General features: G+C 47.9%; 1 long non-coding RNA gene across 2 annotated transcripts; it reads right to left on the reverse strand.

Moving 5' to 3' along the window:
* Nucleotides 1–2930: 2930 nt before the first annotated feature.
* LOC109498630 lies at nucleotides 2931–19803 on the reverse strand. Of its 2 annotated transcripts, XR_002155465.3 has the most exons (3): nucleotides 19455–19803; nucleotides 19094–19216; nucleotides 2931–3831 (listed from the first exon to the last, which is right to left on the reverse strand). It is a non-coding gene; the product is annotated as an uncharacterized LOC109498630 (long non-coding RNA). The 2 variants fall into 2 exon arrangements; XR_006595847.1 differs by lacking the exons at nucleotides 19094–19216; nucleotides 19455–19803 and adding an exon at nucleotides 4152–4369.
* Nucleotides 19804–20703: the final 900 nt, after the last annotated feature.

A 20703-nucleotide genomic window follows, 5' to 3' on the forward strand; every position in this document is an offset into this window, starting at 1 on the left:
ACATCTGCAAATCATCAACCTAATGCAACCCTCTCTAAGGGTCGTCTTGCTGGTGGCATACCTCCCATACTGCCCTGCGCAAGGGAGGTCCCCAGGAAAGGCGAAGTCAGAGGATGTCATTTATAAATGCAAGGTGAGGCCTCTGGGTGTTCGTGGGAAAAAAAAAAAAAAGGCAGGAGAGATTGGGGATCCTAGCCCAGGGCGATCTGGGTTCCAATACTTACCAGCTGTGTGGCTGTGGTTTTCATCTAGTAATCAGTAATAATAGCTCCCACTTTAAAAGGTTGCTTGGGGAATGAAAGGAAACAATGCACGCAAAGAGCTAAACTGGCTCCATAAATTCCCACTGCTACCCTTTCCCTGGGGAAGGCTTGTACCTGCCGCAGGCCCCTCCAGCCAGGGACACAGCCTCCCTCCCATCCTCTGCCTTGGAGGCAGCTTCAGCTCGGAATTTTCACCATTCAGAACTGAAACCCTCAGTTCTTCCCCTCTTTGCGAACATGTCACTTGGCCTCTCAGGGTGTTTTAGCAGCTGCTGAGCTCACCCAGAAGGCACACACTGTAACCATTATTTCATCATCTAATAATTAGCCTGACATGTAGAATGGGCCCCGAGGGCTCTGGGATGACAGTGCTGTTTTCAAATGCAAAGATACTGTAATTTTGCACCTCTGCCAGGCAAGATGCAAGCAGAAGGGAAAAGTGACCCAAGGCTTTGGCGCCCTCAGCAGCGCTCAGCCCGTTACGCAGAGGCTACACAGAGGCAGGTTATTGGGGAGACAATGAAGCATCGTCTCCAGGACCCCTCACTTGCACAGTCCCCTGTTTGCTGTGAAATTTGCGATAGTGTATGTGTGCACGTTTTTTCCTAAAGACCCTCTTCGAAATGTACAAATTTCAGGCTCCACAATACCTAACCCACCCCAAAGTTGTCCCCTGGTTCTGCGCAGCCTGGAAGTGGACCCCCTCCTGCTGCCATTCAGGACTGGCAAGCCGACTTGGGGGTGCAAGTTACAGAGCGATTGCACTTTGGGCTAAGGGATTTGATGATTCGCTGGGGCAGAAGGGGGCGCCATCCTCAGGGCAGTAGTTCCCTGTACTGTCACCTGCTGGCCAGGAGACTTGGTGCAGCCGCATCAGCTCTAAGCCTGGGAGTCCCTCCCCCGTAGAATGCACTTGAGAAGCCTGACCTGCCCACAGTGCAAGACTGCTAGAAAGAGTAAAATTTGTTATCTGTCAGTGGGCTGAGGTGGAAATGTCGGTGATGATTGTGAAAACACACAAAACATTGATTTAAGGATGAAAAGGCCGGAGGTAAATCCCCCTGGCAAGTCATGGAACAAGGTATATAACCTGTGTGTGCCTCTCTCGACTAAAAAATAAAATAGGGAAATGCACCGTTATTAGCAGGAGCCCAGGGGCTGGGAGGGGAAAGCAGTCATCTCTACCTTCTGCAGCCTCAGATCTCTTAGAGTAGTGCCTGGAACAGATGACCAGGGAAGAGCATGTGGGTTCAGGCAGGACACAGGGGAGAGGTGAGGAGTGAAGGAGTAGCTCCCGCAGCAACAAGGCTGGGCTCTGTCATTACTTCTGTCCGTGGCCCAACATGCCATCTGGGCTCAGAACCCACAGCCCTTTGACACCTTCTCTTCTTTTTTTCCCCACATCCAATCAATTGGGGTATTTTAAGTTTACTTATTTACTCTGAGTGAGAAAGAGAGAGTGAGCTGGGGAGGGGCAGAGAGAGAGAGAGAGAGACAGAAAGAACCCCAAGCAGGCTCCACACTACTAGTGTGGAGCCTGATGTGGGGCACAAATGCACGAACCGCAAGATCATAACCTGAGCCGAAATCTAGAATCGGACGCTTAACTAACCGAGCCACCCAGGCACCCCATGCAATCGGTTATTAAGTCTAAATTCCTACCCTCAATATGTGCTGTTTGGTTCCCTCCTCTCTATTTCTACAGGCCACCATTCATTTCTTATCTGGATGAGAGCCACAGGCATCTAATGCATGTCTCCTCAGCCCTTGAGGTGCCAGACCAGGCTGGGGGGTGGGGGTGGGGGCAGCGGGCCAGAGCCTCTAGACTGGCACTTTACAGCCTTGGGAAACCTCATTTGTTAATCTCCATGTGCAGTTCAAATGTCATCATTTTCTTAATGTTGCCTCTATGGGGGAAACTGGGGGCAGCATTCACCTCTCAAGCGCCCCCTTCTGCCTAACCAGCCCCACGTTAGGTACTCTGGTCAAATTCATCTCCATGGGGCCCAGCTTTGATAGTGCAGCTTGCCTGCGGCCTGGCCGTCAAGATTCCAAACCGTATGAAAGTTACTGAAAGCTACCAGGGCCAGCAAGAAGACCCAAGCCCAGCTTGAGGAGATGGGTGGAGAAAAGCAGGCAGGGAGGACATCCGGTAAAGGTCACTCCTGCTCCTTCAGCTGGAATGGTGGTTCTCAAACTCCACAGTGACAGGTACGACCTGCTGCCCTTGTGAAAAATTCAGATTCCAAGGCCTCCTCCTGCCCCACTGAAATTTTCATTCAATATATTTGCAACTAGCCCCAGCAGACTGCATTTCCAGGAAGCACACTGATTGTGGACACGGGTGCCGCACAGACCTTACTTCGAGAGGCAGTACCCGAAATGGTCTCAGCTAACCAGCAGGCTTCATTCTGTCAGCTCGTTCAGAAGATAAAACAATGGCACATGGGCAGGAATTTGTACGAAAAAGCTGGGTTTCAGCCTAAAACCTCAAATCAAACGTATCGCTTTGAAAAAATATATATAAGAATGAGACCTTTAAAATAGGGAAAGCAGTTGAAAGGAAGACAACCCAAAGTTACTCATCCCTGAGAACATTCTCCCAGAAAGGCAAACTGCATGGAAAATATTAAATGTCATCCTAAAGAAAAAAAGAAAGTCTTGAAATTCTGGAAAGAAGTTATTTACAATCTATAACGAAGGCAGCCCATTGGGCAGACAAACACAGCAAACTTCTCTCTCAAACGTGCCAAGATGGAAGTTATACAGAAGACGAAGAGCACATATGTGACTGAATACTGGCAGGGGTGGGGGAGACAGGCATGCTTTCCCTTAGGTTTCCAGAGTTGCCAGAACTTTCTTCATGGCATTATGATCTTCAGTGTGGGCGAGGCCTCAGTAACAGTTCCCGCCAGCTCAGGGACCTGTCCCCTTACTCAGCTGGATGGTTCCACAGGCTGTCACGACTTCTTCTAATTCCCAGAGGGAAGAATGGCAGGAACCCATCGCACAAGTGGCACTCAATGTTTGAGATCCAGACTGACTTGAAAACATGGGTTGCCTCTTCGCCGTGACTCGGGAGGGATGTTTGGATTTTCCATCCCTGCCTCCCCCTCTGCCTCCTTGGCACACCGCAAAAACCATTTCCTGATGGTTCAAGACTCTGCCCGGAGCACGGAATCGAAGGCTCGGGAGCTATTCTGGGCTGCTAACAGGCTGTGGTAAAATAGAGACCCGGGAGTGACTGCAGGTTCCTTCAACCAGGTCAGAAGGGGCGGTCCTTCCTCTTCGGCTGAGGAAGACCAGGAGGTGGTCCTGGAATGGACAGCCCTGCCGGACTTCGTAGACCTGGTTTGGGCTGGTTCGACCGCAGTGGGGTGGGTACCCGCTGGCACTTTCCCCGGAGGAAGCATGGCGTTTCTTGGCGTGTATCTCCCTGAGATCTCAGCGAACTGGCTCGAGGGTAATGATTCAGGAGGAGGCTGAGAACCAGCTTGAGGAAGCGTTTAGTGAAGAAGCCTGTTTTCAGCTCTTGTGCGAAGCACTATTTTTAACTGGGACAAAATATCTGTCAAGGAAAGAAACATAAAAGTCTCAATTAGATCCTTTTCGAGGTGCACGGAACACTCATCTTGGCCAAATGCAGAATGGCCAAGTATTAAACACTGAGCTGGAGCCAAATGTCGCCAGTGTAAATACCCCGTGGGATACGATAATAAATATACAGCTTTTTAAAAATGTGTAACTATTGCTGTGCTTTTGTTGGGAACATGTTTAGCCTTCAGATTTCTAGCTTGACTTTGTAGCGCGGGAGCAACGGCACGGCAGTGCTGTCTGCAGCCACGTGACGCTGACCTTCACACCGTGATACACATTTACAACCCTCACCGGACACTCTCGCTTCGCTTCAGAGGTCTCTCTGCCAGCACGGGCTCCTCCTGGTGGCCACGTCGGCCAGCCAGCCAAGCTGATCTTTTCCTTGAACTCTAACTGGCTGAAGACAATTCCTGTCCCAACTCCCGGATGTAAAAAAGTCTCAGCCAGGACTTCTTGAAAGATTCAAGGCACATCTGAAATGACATATCTAAAAATTAAATGTAGCACTTATGGGTTAACTTATTATCACCAGTGCTCGTTATACCAAAGAATTCTAGCAAGATCAGCATTGTAAGCTAATCGAATCTATTATTCTTCCTTGTGCGGTTAATGTAATTGTATAAACAGCTCTCCAGGTGGCCACGATCAGATCCACCATCCACGTGGGGGCTCAGGGAGGAACAGAGGGGGAAGCCTCGGGTGTCAGTCCTGCGTGGGCTTGGAGCACAGAGCCCAGCCTCTGGCACGCTGCCTGCCACTGAGCGGGCCTTAGGCATATATTTTCTGGATGGCTGACTGGCTAAGTGAACAAATAAATTAAGGAATGAAAAGAGATACAAGCCAGAGCCGAGCAGAGAGGCATCCGCACCTGAAGCTGTGCATGCACCAGGTAAGGTAAGTAGAGAGGGGCGGATCTAGAGCAGGCAGGAGGACAAAGTCAATCCTATTGGGAAGCCATGATGCATACAGAGGAGACGGGACAGGAGGGAGGCTATGACAGGGCAGGGTAGCCACGGGTGGGGGGTGAGTGTCCTGGCAGGCAGGTCAATAGGTGTCCCGAGAGCAGGAGACACGTAAAGGTCATACAGAAGACACGGGGTCTCAGGAGCAGGACTGCAGACCCCAGCCAGGGTGAGTTGTAGAAGAGACAGAACTTGGGTGGGCTGTGAAGGCCCAGAGCACGCAGATGGCAACTAGAACAAGAGCTGGAGGCGGGGCTTGGCCCCGGGAAAACAGCCTGCTAGTAGACCTGAGTTCCAGGCCAGCGAAGGAGCCTGGCCAGGCTGCCTCCAGGGCAAATCCCCCCAAGCCGCTGAACTTTCAACTCTCCCCAGTTTAGGAAAGAATCTACGCAGGGACCCAGCAGGGCTGGGCCTACATGCGGCTGACAAAGTGGTCCCAGGGAAGGAGGAGTCTGGGAGGCTCCAAGATCATGGGGTCAAACAAGCTACAGCTGTCTGCAGAGAAGGTAAGCCTAAGCTTGACACGTTCTTTTAAGCTTTCGTTTGAATGGACCCAGCTGTCCCGGGCCCTGAACACTGTAACTGATGATCAGCTGCCCAACAATGATTTGGTGAGACCTGCAGTGGCCAGCATTGCGCTTCTGTTAGTGACTGGGGGCAGGAAACAGTCATTGAACGGATGAGTTTATTCTAAGTTTGCATACCGTGCCGCTATACACAAAGAAAGCAAGGTTGTAAGAGGGCTACAGCCAGAAAGCGCTGCCGACGAGCGTGGTCAGGGAGGGCTTTCTGGAGGAGGTGCGTTGTGCCTTGGGCCTGTAGGACGTAGGTCCGTGGAATAGAGAGAGGGGAACATTTTAGCCCGGATAACCAAGGGAAGGAAAAGAGAATTCCTCATTGCCTGGAGTACTCGCTGAATTCCATCTCGCAGGTGAGAACCCTGAGGCCCAACACGGTCACGGCCAGTTAGCAGTGGAGTCCAGTGAGCAAGGGCACGCCAGTCCCGGAGGCCCCACGGTCTTTCCTCACTCGGAAGAGCTGCGTTACTTTCTCCTGCTGCGTGCAGAGTTTGCTTTGGCTTTATGGGGAAGCTTTGGGCTAGTTTGGTTTGTTTGGGCTTTTTCTTTTCCTTTGTTTTGTTTTTTAATGTTTATTTGAGAGAGAGAGTGAGAGTGGGGAGGGGCACAGAGAGAGGGAGATACAGAATCTGCAGCAAGTTCCAGGCTCCAAGCTGTCAGCACGGAGCCTGACGTGGGGCTTGAACCCACAAACGGTGAGATCATGACCTGAGCTGAAGTCGGATGCTTAACTGACTGAGCCACCCAAGTGCCCCTGTTTTGTTTTGTGAAAGTTACCAAAGGAAGGAAATGGCATTTTTTTCCTCCAGTGGTAGGACCAGTTTTGCACATACACAGGCAAGAAGGCCCCTCTCTGTGCCGTGCCCAGCACGAGACCCACTCTTGTCTCCTGTGGCTGTGCCCATCCCCACAGGCCACACCTGCTGTACTGATTTCTGCAGTTACAGCAAGTCACCGCAACCTCAGGGGCTTAAACTGACCCAGATTTGCTATCTTAGAGTTCGTGGGTCAGAAGTCTCACCGGGTATCGGCAGGGCTGTGTTCCTTTCTGGAGGCTCGAAGGAACGATCTGTCTTCCTGCCTTCTCCAGCTTCTAGAGGCTTCTCTAGAGGCCACCGATATCCCTTGACTTGTTGTCTCTTCCACCTCCAAAGCCGTCAGAGGCCAGTCGAGGGTTTCTCACATGGCACCACTCTGCCCTTCTCTCCCGCTTCTGAGGACCCTGGGACTGCATGGGGCTCACGCAGATAATCTGCCACAAACCTCCGTGTCATAAAGTCAACTCCTCAGCCTCAACTCTGCCTACAATGTTGATGTAACATGACATGTTCTCAGGTTTCTGGGATTAGGACGTGGGCGTCTTCGGCGGGCTACTACTCTGCCTGCCACGTTGCCACGGCCAGAGGATTGAATATACTCTGTGTAACAATCTGCTGGCCTGGTTTACAATTTTAAGTATCAGAGATCTGGTATGTAGGCTTCCGTCTGTGTCCTGGCCCCAAAGGCTAGGGCAGCTTGGGTGCGGACAGGGGCCGTTGGAGGGGAAATGCACTGTGGCCGCCCTCAGCATGGTGGGGGAGTACCAAGGACTCGCCTTTGGCCGGCAGCTGCCCCCCTGCACACAGCGTCCAAGGCTCCCCAAGACTGTCGGCCTCCAGCAAAAGTGTCACCATCATCTCACCTGTGACTCCTGACACTGCTCCTCTTACAACACTGTTCCTCCCCATGGAGCTCAGTTCCCGGTTCTTTTTGCCTTTTACTTTTGCATAAGAAGGGTAGAAGCCAGGGATCATCCCAACTCCAATAGTACAGACACATCAAAGGACGCCAAGCCCCTAGGGAAACCAGAGCGCGGCTTACATCATCCTGCAGCACACCAGCACATCGCTAAGCAACTGTGGGATCAACACCTGTTTCCATGGAGATGTCACTTCCTCGCCATCCTCCGGGCAGAGCAGAGAAGTGCGTCCAGGAGGAATGAGCACGCTGAGCTGTGCCAGAGAATGACAAAATCTGGTAGCAAAAACTATTGTCAAGGTGGAATGTTGACAAGAGAGAGCTCTAGAATGAGGATGGGAAGGAGGATGGGCACCGGACAGGTCTGCAGGGAATGACTGGCCAGAATTAACCCCGGGGTGCACATCCCCTGGCCCCGCCCCTCTCCACATGGGGAGCCACCGAGAGAGGCCTCAGACTCCTGTCCCATCCTGCACAACAAATTGTTCGCAGGCTGAGCTGAGGCCAGAGCCCAACGCTTGTGCCTCCCTGCCCAGGGCCCATCCCACGTGAAGGAAGGCAGTAATACTCTTTCTCCTGCTGGTTCAGGCAAGCAGAGATGGCTCTTGCCTTTTGGTTCCATGTCTTGGCCCAGCCTGCCCAGCACAGCACTTTCCCGGGACCTGGCTCCCACTCCCCTACGACAAACAATGTTGCTGCAAGGGGCGCGCTTCCAAAATGACCCTAGCGGAGGGGAGTGGAAGGGAATTCACGTTCACCGAGCACCTGCTATGTGCAGGCGTTTGCACCAGGTGCTTTTTATGAGCAATCTCAGCCAATCCTCAAACTCCACCTATTAGAGTGGAGTTAGAGCCTATTTTGCAGGCAAGAAACTGCCACTCGGAGTGAGATGGCTTATTCAACGGGATGATAAGAGATAATCGCAAACTTTCAGATTTCGCTTACTCTATGCCAGGCATTGTTTTAAGTTCCTTACAAATATTAATTCATTTTGTCCTCACACGAAATCTGTAGTGGATGGAGGCGGATTATTATCTATCCATTAATGTAAGGGGCAGAGCCAGGCTCTGAAGCCTGGACTGCCCTTTCCACTGTGTGATGATGACCCCACTATCAACACTAAAGATAACAGCTCAGGAAGTGCGAGGTCAGACGCACGGGAATGAGCTGACACTATATTGGATGGTGAAACAGGATGCCAAGTGGGATTTCTCCTCACATCCCAGAACTGCAGCCGAAGACCGAAGCTGAGGGTGGAAAGCATTAAGGGCCCCATGGTCTCAGTTCAGAAATCCACCTGCAGGGGCACCAACCCCTCCCTCAGACTCAGGAAGAGAACTGTCTCCCGCCAAACACCAAGTGCTCTGCCCACTCAACCAGGTGGTGCCAGAATGTGCAAGAAGAGGCCTGGAGGAGGACAGGGGGGCCAGGGCCTCCACAGGCTGGTGGAACTCACAGTGAGAGGCTCCTCCCCTGCAACCTGGCGAGAGGATTGTCAGAGACCCCCTGGTTACTTGAGTGTCTGCGTCAATGAGAGGAGATTGGCCTGTTCCGAGGCTGGACTGATGTTCACTGAGCTGTAGACCTGATGCCATTCCTGAGTCTGCTGCTGGGGCCATATGACAAGGGGAGTCTTGGGGAATGTTCTGGGAACACTTGTCTGATGTAGGCCCTCCCTTACTATGGGAAAGAGGAGGGTGCATGGCAGTTTCCTCTCACCCCCTATACTAGTGCCTACCTCTGGTCTAGAGATTTCCAAAGGCAGAAGCCTGGTAATTCTCAGAGTTTCCACATTCTACTTTGTAATTTTTCCTTCCTGCCTTCCCTAATCCCCATCCTCAAGAACACATTTATTCTGTGTTATTATCACTATAGATTAGTTTGTGCTTTCCAGAACTTTTTGTAAATGTAGTCCTAGATCATGTACTCTATATTGTGTAGCTTCTTTCATTCCATGTAATTATCATGAGATTTACTCCTGTCCATTCCTTTTCATTGCTTAGTAGTATTCCATTGTGTGGAATTTGTTTATCCATTCACCTATTGATGGACATTCATTACAAACAAACTGCTGTACATATTTTTGTACAAGTCTTTGTTGGGGATGTATGTTGTAATTTCTCTGGGAAAGCACCTCAACATGGAAGGGTTGAATCACATAGAAACTGTAGGTTTAACATCTTAAACTATCAAACTGATTTACAGAGGCACCTGTGTGGCTCAGTTGGTTGAGCATCTGACTTTGGCTTGGGTCATGATCTCACAGTTTGTGAGTTAGAGCCCCATATTGGGCTTGCTGCCATTAGCATGAAGCCCACTTCAGATCTTCTGCCCCCCACTCTCTACCCCACCCCCTGCTTGCACTCTCTCTCAAAAATAGATAAACATTTAAAAAAACTGATCTCCGAGTGGTTGTACTATCTTATATTTTTACTACTAGTGTTCCAGTTTCTCTGTATTTTCACCAAAACTTGGTATGGTCAGTCTTTTACAGTTTAGCCATTTCAATAGACATGCAGTAGTTTCTCCATGTAGTGGTTTTAATTTGTATTTTAATGTAGTTGTTTTAATTTGCATTTACCCAGCACCTTATGATGCTGAACACTTTCTGGTGTGTTTAATGGTCATCCATGTGTCTTCTTTGTTGAAGTGCCCAAGTCTCTTGCCCATTTTTAATTAGGTTCTTTGTTTTCTTATCACTGGTTTTGAGAGTTCTTTTCATATTCTGTATACAAGTCCCTTATTAGATTTATGCTTTGCAAATATTTTCTCCCAGTCTTTGGGTTGCCTCTTGAGTCTCTGACAGTATTTGATTTTGATGAGGTCAAATGTATCGATTCTTTTGTTCATGGGCTGTGCTTTTAGTGTCATAGTCTAAAAAATCTTTACCGAACACAAATTTACAAAGATTCTCTTCTCTTTTCCTCTAGAAATATTGCAGGTTCAGGTTTTACATTTAGTTCTGTGACCTATTTTGAGATAATTTTTGGGTATGGTATGGATTGTAGTTTGTTTTCTGCATAAGTATGTCTGATTATTCCAACACCATTGAAAAGTAGAGTCTTTAATCCATATTTAATTTTGCTAAGTCTTGAAGTACTCACATGTTCTTTTCCATGACCCTCCACTGGTTGCTCTCAGAAAGATTGGGGGAAGGCAAAAACCTTATATTGGTAGCAATAAGCATGAAACCCAGGTAATTTGCCTTAGAGGAGGGGCACAAAGTCCCATTCCTATCCAGGACTCTTTTACAAGCAAAGAGCCTTAAGCCACTGGAAGGGCAGGAAACTAAATACCTAGGCAAAACTCCACTACCTCTGGAAGAAAATAGAAACAAACCCATTTGACACTGGAGGCCTTTCTGTTCCCTGTCTACTGCTGGTGAGTGCCAAGAGACCACTGAGTTCCAGGACCCTGCATTGATACAAAGCAGAGGTCTACCATCACCGCGGTTGGGGTAAGGGGTAAGGCAGGAAGCCCCCCCCTTCCCAAGATGTCCCACAAGTACAGGAAGGGTTTGGTTTCCACAAATGTGACAGGCAGGAAAAGTGAAAGCCAAATGCACACAGCCTGCCTAGGACAAAGGCACGATCAGAAACCTGAGAACCCCGTCTGCTCCAACGTGAGCCTCACACCCAGTACTGAGCTGTAACAATCTATAGCTGGGGAAGAATACAGAGAGGCTCCCTCTATGATTCAGGCCACACAGGACCTGAACTATTGGCTGGTAGGAACACTGAGAAAAAGTTTACAGCATGCAGATCTCACACTAAATGCAAGATACCACCACTTCACCACTGGAGGGATGTGAAGTCTGTGTTGCAATGAGGTGAAGTATAATGATTATTAAACTAAAACTCAGTGCAGCTGATGATTCTATTTGGTTCAACCCCACACACTAATAGCCTGACAGAAAAAAGAGGGATTCCCCACTTCCTGTCATAAATTCTATTTACCTAAGTCCTTACTGTTATTCTAGATACAATATTTGAATACATTTACAAATTATAAACACAAAAACACAATTATAAGACATAAACAAAAAACAGGAAAAAAATACCAGCATATTATCAAGAGATAAAACAATTCACAGAATCAGACTCCAAGATTTCACAAATGTTGGAACGAGCAGAGGCTTTAAAGTAATTATGATTATTTGTGGAAAAGGATCTGGTAAAAAAAAAAAAGGTGGAAAACATAAGTGAACAAATTGAGAATTTCAGAAGAAACATATGAAGTATGAAGAGAGTTAAATATAAATATTAAAATTAAAAAAGACAAAGCATTCCTCTGATAGCTTATAAGCACACTATACACCCCAGAGGAAAGAAGCTGTGAACTTAAAGTAGTTCTATCAATAGATATTATTCAAACTGAAACACAAATTGGCAAAATAATGGGAACATCCAGAAATGTTCCAACATCCAGAAAGCATCCAACAGTTGTGGGCAATGTCCGTATCAATGATCCAAAACTGAAAGATCAATGATCCACAAAGAGAGAAAATGGGGCAGAAGAAGTATTTGAATGTATATAATATCCAAGAATTTTCCAAAATTAATTAAAAGCAACAAACTATAGTTTATGGTTCCATGAAATTCAGAGAACTCCCCCCCCACAATAAAGATAAATTTAAAAACAAAACAAAATGAACAACAACAGTGACAAAAACTCAAAGGGCTGAAACTCAAAGAGAAAATATTGATGGCAAACAAAGCAGGAAATACGATATGTACGGGAGGAAAAGGTTTGAATCACAGCAGACTTTTCTTCACAAATTCTGCAAAACCAGAAGTTAGTATAACATCTTCAAGGTACTTGGTGGGGAAAAGAAACTGTTGACTCATAGTTTTATACCAGTGAAAATATCTTTTGAAAACAAAGGCAAAATAGAGACTCTTTGAGACAAGCAAATCTGAGCGAATTCATTACCAGCAGATCTACACTATAAAAGACGTTAAAGGAAGTTTTGCAGATAGAAAGAATATGATATCAAATGGAAATTGATATCTGAATAAATAAGTGGGGCACCTGGGTGGCTCAGTTGGTTAAACGTCCAACTCTCAGTTTCAGCTCAGGTCATGATCTTACAGTTCATGAGTTCAAGCCCCAAAATGAGCTCTGTGCTAACAGCATCGAGCCTGCTTAGGATTCTTTCTCTCTCTCTCTCTCTCTCTCTCTCTCTGCCCCTCCCCCCCCCACTTTCTATCTCTCTCAAGAAATAAATGAATAAACTAAAAGAAAAAAAGTAAGTGAAGATAGCTGGAAATGATAAGGACAAGGGTAAATGTAAAAGACTTTTGTTCTTATTTTCAGTTTCTTTTGCAACAAGTAAAATGTCTGACCACAATAGCACAAGGATGGGAAGGGGGAATGAAAGTATCCTATGACCCTCTTACACCATATATGTGTAATGGCATATGTGAAAGCTATTTATGATAAACCCTAGAGCAACCACTATTTCAGAAAATTGGAGATTGGAGTCAAAAGTCAAAATTCAGGGTTGTCTGAGTGGCTCAGTGAAGCGTCCGACTTCGGCTCAGGTCATATCTTGTGGTTTGTGAGTTTGAGCCCCGCGTCGGGCTCTGTGCTGACAGCTCAGGGCCTAGAGCCTGCTTCTGATTCTGTGTCTCCCTCTCTCTCTCTACCCCTCCTTCTGCTTACACTCTATCTTTCTCTCAAAAACAAATAAACATTAAAAAACCAAAATCGAACTAACATATACCCTGACCATATACTGTTGGTACAATTATTTTAAGTAAGAGGGACAGGCTAAAAAGACTGGAAGTAAAGTTAGTTTGCTAATTGCCTCATCTGTAACCTGTGATCGTGAAAATCTAACAAACATAGCACTAAACGTATGTGCATATTTAACATGGCAAAGATAAATACAAAACGATATATTTAAAACTCCTACAACTCATTAGCAAAATAATAATAATCCAATTTAAAAATGAACTAAGAACCTGAGTAGACATCTTTCCAAAGAAGATATACAAGTGGCCAGTAGGTACCTGAGCAGATGCTCAACACCAGCCATCAGGGAAGCACAAATTAAAACCACCATGAGATATCACCTCACACGTCCTAGAATGGCCATCATCCAAATGACAAGAGAAGACAAATGCTGGGGAGGATGTGAAGAAAGAGAACCCTTGCGCACTCTTGGTGGGACTGTCAACTGGTGCAGCCACTACGGAAGTCTGGAGATTTCTTAAAAAATTAAAAATAGAACTATCATATGATCTAGCAACTCCACCCCGGGGGATATACCCAAAGGAAACAAAAACACTAACTTGAAAAGATATCTGTACCCCATATTGATAGCAGCATTGTTTATAATAGCCAAGACGTGGGAGCCACCTAAGTGTCCGTTGATGGATGAATGGATAAGAAGTTGTGGTGTAAAAAAAAAAAAAAAAGTTGTGGTGTATATACAATGGAGTATTATTCAGACATTAAAAAACAAAGACATCCTGTCATTTGTGACAACATGGATGGACCTTGAAGGCATTATGCTAAGTGAGATAAGACAGACAGAAAAAAGATAAATGCTATATGATAATTATTATATATGGAATCTAACTTAAAAAAAAACCAGGGGTGCCTGGCTGACTCAGTCAGTTAAGCATCCAACTCTTGATTTCAGCCTAGGTCATGATCTCATGGTTTGTGGTATCCAGTCCCACGTGGGACTCTGCACTGGGCGTGGAGCCTGCTTGAGACTCTCTCTCTCTCTCTCTCTCTCTCTCTCTCTCTCTCTCTCTCTCTCTGTCTCTCTCTCCCTTTCTCTTAAAAATAAGTAAAAAGAAAAGAAAAGAATATTTTTAGATAGGCTCCCAAAACAAAACCCAATTCTGTGCTACCTGCAGAAGACAAACCTATAACAAAGTGGTTCGGGAAGGCTGAAAATAAAAGAATAGGTAATGTTATGCCAGGCAAATTGCCAATGCGAAGAAATCAAGAGTCATAAAGCTAAAATAAGGAAAGGAAGAATCCAGGTCAAAGAAATCATCAAACAAGTCAAAGACAGTTTGTAACGCCAAAGGTTATAATTCAACAACTCAGAATAATTATGAATAAATATGCCAGTCCACATACTAAAAAATTTCGTACAGCAGAAATTACAGGAAATAGGAAAAATTGACAACAACACAGGAGGATATTTTTGTCTCGGTCCTGGGCAGATCAAGAGAACAAATGAAAAGAAATAGATCCAGTTATGGTCAGCCTTAGTTAAATAATAGGGCAGACTCTGTACCTGATAATAGAGAACGCAACTTCTTTTCAATGCCCAAGGAAGTTATGAACATTCGTGAAAACCTATATAAAGCCACAAACATCACTACATAGTATAGGTGATATTCTCTAATCCCAGGGTAATAAAACTAAGAATTTATAGCAATATCAGAAAACAATTCCTTTCACCTAGAAATTTATAAACTGCTTTTAAAACTGCTCTGGAGTTAAAGGTGAAAATACAAACAGAACTTCTAAAACCCAGTGGAAAAGCACACACATTAAATCTACTGGAGTCACAAATAGAGCAGATCTCAGGGGGAAATTAATAATGCTTGATAGATAAATCAGTTACAAATAATTAAAACAGGTGAATTAAGAGCCAACTCAGAAAGAGAGAAAAAGAACAAAAAACAAAGCAAAAGGAAAGAAAATATAAAAACAGAAAGTAATTAATTTGATGACAGAGGAACCTAGAACCCATGCATGAATCCAAAAGCTGTTTTTTTGGAAAAAAAAAAAAAGCAAATGAAATACATATTAGCTAACCTAATTGAAAAATTAAAAAGCAGGCACAAACAAAAAGCAAAACAGAAATATGGTAAGGAATCGAGAAGAGAAAATGAAAACAATCATGTGAAACTGCTTTGTGCAACCATTAAGCAAACAGACGTTAAAACTTTGTGAGATGGAAATCACTTCAGGCCCAGAGGGATTACACGAGTAACTGGTAGAGCGAAGACTATTTTTCAGTCTTGTGACCTCCCAAGCCAGGGCTTGGCTAACCGGCCCGCTGCCTCCGGCCTCCCACCTGGGACCTCCGTGGCCAAAGGCTGTCTAACATCCGCAGGAAGGACGATTGTCAGGAAGGGGTGGCTCTGGATTTGTAGAGCCAGTGAAATAAAATCGTGCGTCGTTGTCCCAGGGGCCCAAAGGACCCAGCCAGGCAGGGTCCCCCTTCTTTATGGCAGCCCCAGGCCTGTCTACTAGGATCAGCCAGCACTCCGACAGTAGAAGACTCCGCAGTTCACAGTGCACCCCATATCACAGCCCGGCCTGCATCCTCCACCTTGCCTGGAGTCCTCACTCAGACACGGTACGGGCTGTGCTACTTCCTCTATTCCTCTGCTTCTAGGGTTAGGGCCCAGCTGGCTGCCACGGAGGCCTTGGTCTCCTCAAGAGCCCGAGCGGTGAGGGGTCACACCAGCATTCCCAGACCCACGTGGGGAGTCTACTCAACAGACAACAGGCTCCAAGAGAGCCGGAATCTGGGCGGTACCGACAGACACAAAAGCTGTCGCCCATATGTGACTCAGTGGAAGAGAAAGTTAGACCGATGTGATTAACACAACCCACATTGTAAACTGCTTTCTTGCTCGTTGTAAAAGCGGAATAGAGAGAGACACACGGAGACTGAAAGAGGGAGAGAAATAAAAATATAAAGTGAAAGTAAATTGTCTTATCACCCGACTCCCATCCCCAGCCCCTATGTCCAGGAGGCAAGCTCTTTTACTAGTGTCGCATGTATTCTTATTTTTCCAAAGACATTGCATACCTAAAATAGCATATAAATATGTATATAAATAGGTTACGCATACACGCTGACACATCATATTAAATTGTAACACCAAATGGAGCCATTCATTCAGTCAGTCGGTCAGTTGTTCATTTAAAACAGATTAGATGCTAAGGATACAGGCCCTGCTTGCACGGAGTCCAGAAGCCAGCGCAGTCCCCAATTAACCACATCAGTACAGGTACAATCAGGAACCGAGAAACAGTGAGGAAATACGTGTGAACTGAGAAGCCCCGCAGGTCGTAGTCTGTCATTGTTTAACAGACGGTCACCAGCAAGCTGGGCGCCCGGACCTGGCCACGGTCACACTCTCTCCAGCGCTTGAATACGCTTCCGATTAAGGGGCAGAGCTGTGACTCACTGGCCTCCACCATCTGCTGTGCGGGACTCACATGACTCACGCCCCCACCCCACCCTGTCCCCCAGGAGTGCTTCAGAGGAACGAGAGACAAGATTATTCCGTGTGACTCAGGCGGAGAAAGGCACAGCCTGGCCTGGCTCTCGCCCACCGCTCCCTCCCTACCTGAAAAACGGTGGTGGGCATGGCCCTGCCTCGGCCTCCCTGGGACACATCTTGTTAGCCTTGTGATGGTGGAGGGACCGTCCCCTCCCAGCAGGGGTCTGCAGAACACAAGTCGTGATTAGTTTTCCAGCACAGACGCCAGCTGAGCTTGCCAGGGGAGAAGTGAGGAATCCTGGCCTCAGCCCCCCACCTGCCTCTGCAGGGCCCTCCCTGCCACACCCTTTTGTGGACAGTCCCAAATCTGGGGCTCTGCTCCACAGGCACCCCAGGCCCGGGCTGCCGCAGCCATGCGTTTGCACAGGGCTGTCCTACCCCAGCACCTCAAACTTCACACACCCAGCAGAACACCGTCCTCTGCTCGGCCTCCTTGACTTACTCCTCTTTCTGTCCTCCATCCTGGTCGTGAGGTCGGCGTGCACAGACCCCCTTGCTCCCTCCCCATCCCCCCAGTCTGCCCTTCCTTCCATTCCCCTGCCTCTGCTTTCTTTCATGCCCTGCCCTCCACACAGACTCTTTCAGGAACCCTTCACTGACTCCAGGCTCCAGACTTCTCTTCACTGCCCTCAACGTAGTTTCCTAAACACATCTTGGTGGCAATTCTCTACCCAGATGCCAGATACTGCTGGCATCTCCTCGGGGTCTACAGCAAAGACCACAAACTCAGAGGCCTGTGGAGGGCGGGCAGGTGACACCCAAGAGGGAAGCAGGCTGAGGGTGAGTTGATAAAGGGCCACAGTGGGGAGTGGTGAGGACTAGGGCGGCCTGGAGAATGCTGGTCCTGGGTAAGGGCAGCCACCACCCAGCCACAGCTAAGTGTAGCCACAAGAGAGCCAGGGCCTCAAAAGACCAGGCCTTCGAGGCTTTCACAAGAACCCAAATTTGTTTCTGAAATCTCTTCATCTATGAAAGTTGGTCCCTAATTCACATTGGAAACCCTCGGAATGATTTCCCTGTTCCTGTATTTCCCAACCTCCTCAGTCTTGGTGCCACCTACTCATCCAGAACCATCTCCCATGGTGGCTGTCCTCCCTGCCTATGGCCAAAACCACACCATGCTCCGGGACATGCCTCCCATGCCACACTGACGCTGTTCCCTGCACTGCCCTTTGCTTCCTCTTTGATGTCCATCCACATCCTCCCTGCTCATGAAGGCCACCTTCCTGCCACCCCTGAGCCTGATCACTCTGTCCCTCTCTGCTCTTATGCCTCCCCTGCATGTTGCCCCTCTGTCCTTGTACGAGACACAGTCTGACCTGTGTTACCAGCCGTGTGTCTGCCCATCGTCCTCGAAAGATTGTAGACTCTCAGATACAGATGCTGTTCTATTCACCCAACCTGCACGTGTTAGGCCCCGAGAGACATTTCAGGGATTGTGCTAATTAGAAGTGAAGAATGGCACGATGTGGGGCTGGGAATTTGGGGATTCGGAGTCTCCAACCCATTCCACATCCAGGGTCTGCCTCCTTGGCACACCTTCCCCAGGCTGTGCACCCAATTTCTATGGGGCCTCTGGGCCTGCACCCCAACCCAGCTGCTTGTGTGCAGAGATCACCGCCTGAGGAAGTTCTGAGTCACCATCTGAGCTTTGGCCGAATGTGCTTCGCAGACCTTGTCATGAGTAACCTGGCTCGCGTCTTGCTCTGCAGCTCCCCCCCGGTTTATGGCTAAAAACATCTGTATGAAAACGGGCCTCGCCAGAGTGTTTGTACTCTCCCCGCCCCTCCCCCTGCACCTGAAGTCCTGGTCCCCTTCCGGCTGTTTATGACTGTTTGCTGTGGAAACGCGTGGCTTCGTGGCCCAGGAGGGAGCAGGTGCTGAGGAATGGGAGAGTGAATGAGTTCATGCAAGTCAATGGGCCTGCTTCTCGTTCTGACCCCAAGGAGGAGAGGGGAATGTGGGCCAGAGCAGCCAAGGGAGGATGTGGAACACAATAAAATGCGGGCTGGTTTTCCGGGAGGTGTGAGCGGGATGTGAAATGACCTCCAGATGTGGGTCTGAGAAGTTGCCCGAAGTCTGAAGCAGGGCTTTTAGCAGTCTCCCTTTGAGGAACCAGAGAGCCCTCAAGAAGAGGTAGCTTTGTGTGTTTCTTTGCACATGGGCCAGGCCACGGTCTCCACCACTGTGTGCAGCTGCTGGGCCCTGCACATTCACACAGGCCTAGGCCACTGAGACCCGGGCATCTCGATGGACACGGAGCCATCCCGTCCAGTCAGTTCCCCTGCAGGGGTCCCTTTCACCCCTGGGTTTGGTTCACATTTAAATTAGAGAAAAGAGGGGCGCCTGGGTGGCTCAGTCAGTTGAGTGTCCGACTCTTGATTTCCACTCCGGTCATGATCCCATGGTCCTGGGATTGGGCTCCACGCCGGACTCTGTGCCGAGCATGGAGCCTGCTTGAGATTTGTTCTTTCTCTCTCCCTCTGCCCCTCTCCCCCACTCACACTCTATCTCTCTCTAAAATAAAATAAATAAAATAAAATAAAATAGAGAAGAGACGTTGTGGGGACCAAGGGAAAGGCTTGATAGGCACTGGAGACCACTATTTCTTATTGGCGGTGGTATTCACAGGCCAGGGAGCCTATGAGGAGAGAGAAAAAGGAGAGAAAGGGACCGCAACTCACTAGCAAATGCTCTTACTCCAAGTAGTGTTAATATCTTTCACTCAACAGGCTCTTTTCAAGCTTCTCCTATGTGCTGAACACAGTATGAAACTCCACAGGAGACACAGGTGCAAGCCAGGGGTCCTGCAATCCATTAGGGGAGAGAAAACATACAAATCACTGCAAGTGCTACAGACCTAAGAGAAGAGCTCAGGATGGGGAGGGGAGCATCTACAAGGACAACGGACCAGGAATTTGAGCCTCACGTGCAGATGTCAGGGAGGGGTGCCCGCAGGCGGAGTGCTGAATGGCAGGGGGCGAGGTGGGGGCAGAGTTTGAGCACATGAAAGAGATCCAGAGAAAACCACCCTTTCAAGCACACCTGGCCAATGGCTTTGTCTTTGGGAGTTGATGGGAGTCCTGCTTTGTGGGGTTCCCTGAATAGTCATAGACAGGAACTGGTGGTCAGGGGAGTTGGCTGATGAAAACAGGGTCTCCTCACTTTGGAGGAGACAAGAGGCTGTTTCATTGTTGATATGAAATCACAGTATCTGCTCTGAGACTCCAACAGTGTCAGTCCCTTGGGTTCAGGGTGCTGACCCAATGGTCAAGGCAAGGCCTTGCAGCTTCCTCCTTGAGGAGATGGTCAGCTGTCAGGCTCCTTTTCCATGACTTTGGTGACATTGCCAGTTCCTTCTGCTTCAAAAGGAAGGTTTTCCCTCCAAGCAAGTAATCCCCTGGTCTCCATAGTTAGAGTCTCTGTGACCTCACGGAACCGTGCTGTTCCTACACAGGAGCTGTGCATCTGCCTGGATTGTCTTGATACTCTCTATTCAAGGTCAAGGCTCTAGTTACATGTTAAGAACTTAGCCAATTTCTTGTTGGTAGTTAGGAGTTGTTACCGTGAACAAGGGGAGACATGTGTCTTCAGCTACGCTCCACTCTCTACACTCTCAAGCCCCCATGGTGAGTTCCTTGTCTTTTCTGAAGTACTCTTTCTTCACAAGTTGAGGAGCTGACTTTTGTTGCAAGTAGGAGGGGATTTCAAATCGTGACACTAGAGGGTTTAATTACTGCTTCAAAGACTCCTTACTGGAGTGCCTGGGTGGCTCAGTCTGTTGAATGTCCAACTCTTGATTTCGACTCAGGTCGTGATCTCTCAGTTTGTGGGATCAAGTCCTGCATCAGGCTTTGCACTGACAGCACAGAGCCTGCTTGGGATTCTCCCTCTCCTTCTCTCTGTGCCCCTCCCCTTCTCTCTTTCTCTCTCTCAAAATACACTTGATCTTAGCCAAAAGGCCGAGAAGCAATCTCTCTCTCAAAATAAAGAAATAAACTTAAAAAAATTTTTAAATTAAAAACGAATAAATTTTAAAGAAAGACTCTTTACCCATGAGTTCCCATAAGGCCTAGGAGATTTATACAAATTCGCTCTCCCTCCACTTCCCAGCTCTCACCATATGCCAGAGTCCTAGGGCAGGTTGGCAGATCAGGCGTGACTTTGACCCAAGGCCACATGTCTAACGAGGAGCAGCTTCATGATCCAGACAGCATTCTTGTTCCTTTCCTTAATGTCTCCCAGCCGGGCTAATAAAAGCTCTACCCAAAGAACAGCCTCATGTGTATGTGTC

This window comes from Felis catus, chromosome A3 (assembly GCF_018350175.1).
Source record: "Felis catus isolate Fca126 chromosome A3, F.catus_Fca126_mat1.0, whole genome shotgun sequence".
Classification (NCBI taxonomy): Eukaryota; Metazoa; Chordata; class Mammalia; order Carnivora; family Felidae; genus Felis; species Felis catus.